Below are 7,379 nucleotides of genomic sequence, written 5' to 3' on the forward strand. Positions count from 1 at the left end.
TATATTTCAAGGTGGTTTCATACGCAGCAAAAATAAACAGATGCACTTGGGTGGCATTACAAAATTACCTTTTTCCATATTCATCTTTATTGTGCAAGTGCAATAGACAATTTAGGTATAGTGAGAAAATATCAGACAAAATAAGCAGAACTACAGTAAAGTATTTAGTACAGGAACTAATATTTGGAACATTAATATGTTCCAATTAATATGCTAAGAATATTACTGAATGTGTTTTATATTTATGCTGACTAATCACATATAATGTAGACATATAGTTATATATGATATGGAAAGCTACATCTACTTTACATACATAGAAATAAAGGCACAGAAAACATGAATAAGTTAACCAACGTCACAGAATTGGACCAGAATTGAAAAACAAGCTCAACTGTGTCTGATTTCAGAGGATACCTTTTTCTCAGTATAGTGTGAATTAAATCATATTTTTCCTTTGTGTAGCTTTATACAGAAACAATTTTAGTCAGTCAATAAATATTTTAAAATAATATAAAAAATACATATTGGTCTCTGCCTCTGGTTCCTGGCACAGAGATGCTAAAATCCTTGTGATTTCCTAAGTGATGAGAGCCAGCACTAGGAGTATCTTTTTTTTCTGATATTTGGTCTTTGACTCCAGTTTCTGGCACAGAGTTCCTAAATCCCTTGGCATTTACTAGGTGACAGGAGTGTCTTTTGACCTAATGAGATGACTCTTGGTGAGCTCCTGGATAGCTTTGGGATGGAGGCTGGTCACCAGAAACATTGAGCCATTATTAGAAGCTTCCAACTCGCTGCCCTACTGGCCCCACCCCTGCCCCATCCTCCAGGAACAAGAGAGGGGCTGGAGATTGAGTTCAAGATTGATCATGCCTATGTGATGAAGCCTCCATAAAAATACCAAAAGCATGGAGTTCAGAGAGCTTCTTGGTTGGGGAACACACCTACTGGGAGGGTGTTGCACCCCAGATCCATGGGGAGAGAGCTCCTGAACTTGGGACTCTTCCAGACTTTGCTCTATGTATCACTCATCTGGCTGTTCATCTGTATCCTTTAAAATACCCTTTATTTTATAATAAACTATACATGTAAGTATGTGTTTCCTGAAATTCTGTGAGCTCTTCTAGCAAATGTTCACATACAATGAGGGGGTAATCATGAGAACTTCCAATTTGTAGCCAGATCTAACAGAAGTTGCAGGAGACCTGGAGACCTACCACTTGTGATTGGCTTCTGGAAGTGGGGGAAAGTCTCATGGGACTGAGCCCTTCACCTGTGAGATCGGATGCTATCTCCAGGAGGATAATGTCAGAATAAAGTTAAATTGTGGGACATCCAGCTGGCGTTGCAGAAAAATGCTTACTAAGGGAAAAACACCCCCCATAACTGGTCTCAGAAGTGTTGTGAGTGTAGCAGTAGTGCAAGAGTAAAGGAGAAACCCAGGAGGAGATTTTTTTTTTCCTATCCAAACATATATTGAGCTTTTATCACATACTAGGTATTTGACTAGATCCAGTGATCCGATTGTGGACAAAAGAAATAAGATCAAAGCCCCACTGGGATTATATTTGAATGCTGAGAAAGCATTGATTAGTCATCAGATAAAAATACTGTCACAATCATTGCAATTTTTCATTATATATTTTTGTATTTAGAGGCATCATTTAGACTGGAGTATCAAGGAAAACTTCTATGAAGGAATAACACTGATGTTCGGCACAAAGAGTGAGTAGGTGTTAAGTATGGGGATTGTGGAGGGAGAACATTTCAAGAAGAAAAAGCAGAAGTTTTGTGTGCCCCCAAAACTGAAAGTCAATGGGAACAAGGGACACTGAAGAAAGGGGAGGGGAAGGTATGAGAGAGCTGATGAGGTATGCAAAGACCAGAGACTGCAGGGCCTTGAAGGACAGAAATTGTACCTTCTGAGTAAAAATTGTAAATTTTCTAAAAGTAATTGATAATTATTGATGAATTTTAAACAGTGTACTGAATGATCAAGTTTTCATTTAAGTTTGTTTTAATTTTTTTTAATTGTTTGTTATCTTAAAAATATCCTTGTGAGACTACAACCTTTGGTTAGATTATAAGAAATGGAATTGCAGGCTGTAGCTCCACTTGTATTTATCTATATAACCATATGTGCCCATTTCAACATCACTTGGACCTAGATAAATAACATCACAACAATCAATGCACAAAAGTGGAAATATCATCTTTCAATTTCAATTTTGTAATACTGGTATGAGACTGAATATAATTTCATAAGTGTATTGTCCATTTGTATTTAGTTTTCTCTGATTTTGCTTATTTGTATTTATGATAGAGATAGGATACTTATTTACTAAAACACAGTCTTCTTCTTCCTCTGGGCACACAGATAGTTTATATTTCCTGCTTCCTTGAAGTGAGGTATGGCCATGTGATTGAATTCTGGCTCATGGGGTCTGAGCAAACTGATGGCCCCTAAAATAACCCCATGCAGAGATTTTTTTCCTGTTCCTGCATCCAATGGCTAAATGGAGAAGAATCTGAGCATGTTAACAGAAGAGGTCAAAGCCAAAAATAAAAAAATCATCTAGGTTCATAAGCCACTGAAGCAAATTATTCTTATAGGTGTCCTTTTTTACTAATATGAAAAATTTTCCAGCTGATCTAACTAGTTGTACTATTGCAGGATCCTAGGTTTCTCACATTTTTAACATTACTACATAATGGCAATTAAACTCCAAGGAGATTGTACCAATTTATAAACTTACCAAGAGCACATGAGTTCCTATTATCTCAAATTCCTGTCAGCAATTAGTATGATGAGTAGTTTTTAATTACTAATCCTGCAGGAATTAAGTATCAACTCATTTTTAACATTTTTATTTTTCTAAATAGTAGGAATATTGAGAATCTCTTAATATTTTATTGAACAAACAAGGTTGTCTTTTAAACTTTTTCTCTACAGAAACATTTTCATCAAAAAGTTTTAATCGTTTCATATTTAGTACTTAATCCACATAAAAGTGATTTTTGTGCAGAGTATGAGATCCAACGTACTTTTTCTACACTGAGAGCCAACACCTCCAATATGATTTGAATAGCCCTTTTTTTCCTATATTAGTTTCTACTGCTCGGGTAACAAATCACCAAAAATCTTAGTGGCATAAAGCAGCACATACTTCTTATCTTACTGTTCTATAGGTCAGAAGTCTTACACAAGTCTCACCAGACTAAAATGAAAGTGCTGGCTGACTACCTTGGTAGGAAAACAGCTGTACAATAGCTGTGATGTTCAGACATGCCTCCCCCAGACCCCTACCTACAGGTAGAAACTGTCAGAGAATCTCTGTGATTTCTAAATGGAAGAACTCTAACCCTTTGAGCCACATCTTGGAGGAGGCTCTGGAATCATCTTGATCCAGCAACACCTCAGACCCTGTTCATGTTCCCTGATCTGGTTTCAAGTGATGAATTCTTACACATGGAACCAAAAGTACAATCCATTTTTTAGAGATGGATAAATCAGACTACATCAAAACTAAAAATGTTTCCTTTATGGAAGATACTGTTGAACAAATGAAAAAGGTAAGCCACAGACTAGTAGAGTAGCTAAAATAAAAATAATGCTGAAAATACTACACACTAGTGAGGATGTGGAACAACTTGAACTCTCAAACACTGTTAGTCACAATGCAGAATTTCACAGATGCTATGGAAAATAGTCTTGGTGTTTCTTTATAAAGTTAAACATCCACTTAGGGTATGACCATGCAATCCCACTGCTCAGTATTTTCCAAAAAGTAAACTTATTTCCACACAAAAAAACCCCTTACATGAAGATATGTAGCATGTTCATATCGCTGAAAACTGGAAACAACTCAAATAACTTACAAGAGGCCAGTGAATAAACAAATGGAATACTATGGACAATGGAATTAAATAGAACACTATTCAGCAATAAAAGTGAACACACTTTTGATAGATGCAACAATCTGGATGAATCTCAAATACATTGTTCTGAGTGAAACAAGCAGTTCTCAAAGGGTAGCAGACCATATGATTCCATTTATATTAAATTCTTGAAATTAAAAGAAGTAAAAAATTAGAAATACAGATATTGAAAACGGGTCAGTGATTGCCAAGGGTTGTGGGTGGAAGAAGTGGGTGAGTATTAAGCACAAGATTGTTTTTGGAGGTGATGGGACTGTTCTCTAACCTAACTGTGGTGATGTTTACGTGAATCTACACATGTAATAACATTCCCAGGATTTTACATAAAAAGAAAACAGTCCATTTCAGTTCATGATAATTAAAACAATTTTAAAATTAATAATAAAAATAAATACAGTATTTCAAATCAGGCATTTAAATCACCATATCAAAATATTATTTTTGGAGATGAAGTTACATAGTCACTATTCCTTTGGATTCCAAGGCTTTTGTGAAAAAAGTTTTTAATTAGACTAACAGCTTGCAATCATCTTTTGTGAAGTTTCCATTACAAATTCAATAATCTTGAAGCCCTTCTTGCTAATACAAAGGTTAGGAGATTTAAAGAGCAAAGGAGATGATGATGAGGGTCTTGAGTGGAGATACAGATTCTGTTATAGAGAGTAATAGCCCCAAATTCCTTAATATATTAGTATTACCTATTCCACTCACTAGGTTAAAAAAATAAAAGCTACAGTTTTATTTTTAGATTCTTGGTCATTTTAGCGACCTATGGTCACAAATCATGAATTTTTTTTTAAATTTGTTTGTTTTTTTCATCCACTTCTCTTATTTTAATTTTTAGATGGAAATATCGTTTTGATTTAAAATGTTTTCTAGTTTCGCTGAGGATTGGCAAATTGTGTGGTTTGTGTTCCTTGACGATATCTCCTGTATTCTTTTGTTCATATTTATTTATCTTTAATTTTAAAATACACTATCCTACTAGCTCCAAACTTCTTTGTCTCACCATCTATGGTTCATAAATGATAATACCAAATATGTCTAGTGTACCTATAATCCACCAGTTGTCCTCACAAGACAGAGACATAATATTTTCACACTTATCCATGAGGAAAGTGAACAAACAAAATGTTTAGAATTAATAGATTGTTGGAGAAAATAAAAAGCACATTTGGATTATAGCAAATCATTTTCACCTCCACTGTTTATTGATGTATAATTACAGTGCTATTATTCTATGCTTCTTACAAGACTTAGAAAAAATAATTTTTACCAGAGAACTGGGGAAAAAAGTAGAAACAAAGCAAAGCATTCATCTAACAAAAACAAGTTTTAAAGTTAGTAGAAGAATTAAATACATTTTATTTTAAAATTTCAGTATTTCCCCACGATTAATCTGAGGTCCAAAATGTGTTCATTTTGTAACAGCCAAACCACTCCATTATATGAAAAAATGTTAAGTGATATAAGATTGCTGAAATCAGGACGAGCAAGTACATTTCTTGAGCAGTTTAAATTGAGCTTTCTATAAAGTCCCCTAAGCAGTTCAAATCTAAAAATAACCTAAATTATTCAGATCTTTAATAATGTGCAAATACGATTCCATCCTTTCTAAGCTCTAGGTACGTGATAATTCCTATCAATTTTTAATTAAACGCTGTTGGATTTTGAACATTTAGAATTCTAATCTCATTTTCACAAATGGCCAAAATGGCATTAATATCGATCTCGAAGGAAATCACACATTTCATCTGTTTAAAGGAAGGATGGCACTCCAGGAGCCTATGGCAGAAGGAGAGGAGGAGGAGAGAAACACGACCCATATGGCATGAGGAAGATTTTCTCTGGTCAAGATGCTTGGACATCTGCACCACAAGATATCAAAACAAAAGTTTATAAAAACAATCTACTGCACTGAAAACCACAAGTTGGTTTTGTAGTTTTCCCTTAAGAAGACTGAAATTTCAAGACTATTCTGTATTGTAACCTATAGAAAAACTAACAACTACACACATAATATATTGAATATTTAACAATCTAGACAAGAGTAAGAAAAATCTTTTATCTGAAATTGAAGGATTTGAAGAATATAATATTATCATTTAAAATGGACAGCAAAACAATGCTTTGTATCAGGCATAAGTATACTTTAAAATTATAGATTCTGAGAAAGTACTTATGTAACTTAGGTATGATTTTCATGGTAAAGATAAACTCAGGAAATACTGAATTGTAGAACGATAATAAAGAAGATCATCATATTATCAAACATAGCAAGAATGTACATGATTTCTTTGTATTTTGAAATTTAATCCCACTAATTTTTAGCCAATACAGAGTAATGTATTTGTATTAATGAAACATTTTTTATGGTTACTTTCCTGAGATTAAGATCCACAGTTCTTATGTTAGAAGCAACTTCCCTTACTCTTTGCCAACTTTCAAAACTATGATCTCACTTTTTTTCAAGAAGCCTTCTTTCTCTAACTAGATGAAAGGTAATGTGAGGCCACAATAAACTCAGTTCAACACAGAAAAATGCAGTCAGTTCAGCTTGCCTGCAATTTTAGTGTGTTCCATTTTCAAACCATGGAAACCTAAGTACTCAGGAATTTTCCATTTCGGTTAACTTCTGTCAGCCTATGTGATGTGGCCTCATTCTGCTGACACCTATTATGGGCTCACTGTTTTGTGCATATTAGTATTGGGCATACAACCTACATGATGAAACAGTGGTTTCTCCTAACTTCTTCAAATATTATGCTTTTTGAATTACTCTGATTCATGAAGAGACTGGAATTCTAACTGTTTCAGATACTAATTAGGTGCGAAACTTTTGCAAATGCTTCAAAACTTTTAGATGGGGTGTTCAAATAAGCTTTCCTACAAATAAGAATAAATTGGCCTGTTTGTTACAGTGCAGATTTCTGGGTATCACAATAAAAGGCTAAAGGATTGATTCTAGAAATCATTCTATAGGGTTATGAGAGATCCAAGAAACATTTTCAAGACATTAATTTCTTAATCTTTGACCAGATAGGTGGCCTGTAATTCAGGATCTTTAACATAAATCACCTAGAGAAGTTTATCAAAGTGATTACAATTTAAAAATCTCCCTAAATGTTTGACTATAACAATCTCCTGCCACCTCCTCCCACCACATCACACAAGCTGAAGTCACCGTCTTTCTCTTCTCTGTGAGAACCACTGTTGCCCTTGATTCATAAGCTTCCATCCACCTCTAATATTCTCTGGTGGTTTCTTATCATAATGTGTTTTGCTTAGAACAAACAATGAACATGGACATTGCAAAGACATTTCTATTGCAGATTAGTTAGATTCAGGGAGATTTAGTGAGCACAGATGAGGTTTTGGGTTTAAACCACTCACTGACTCTGTGACCTTGGACAAATTACTTAACCTCTTTGAAACTC

Source organism: Orcinus orca, chromosome 3, assembly GCF_937001465.1.
Source record: "Orcinus orca chromosome 3, mOrcOrc1.1, whole genome shotgun sequence".
In the NCBI taxonomy this organism is placed as follows: Eukaryota; Metazoa; Chordata; class Mammalia; order Artiodactyla; family Delphinidae; genus Orcinus; species Orcinus orca.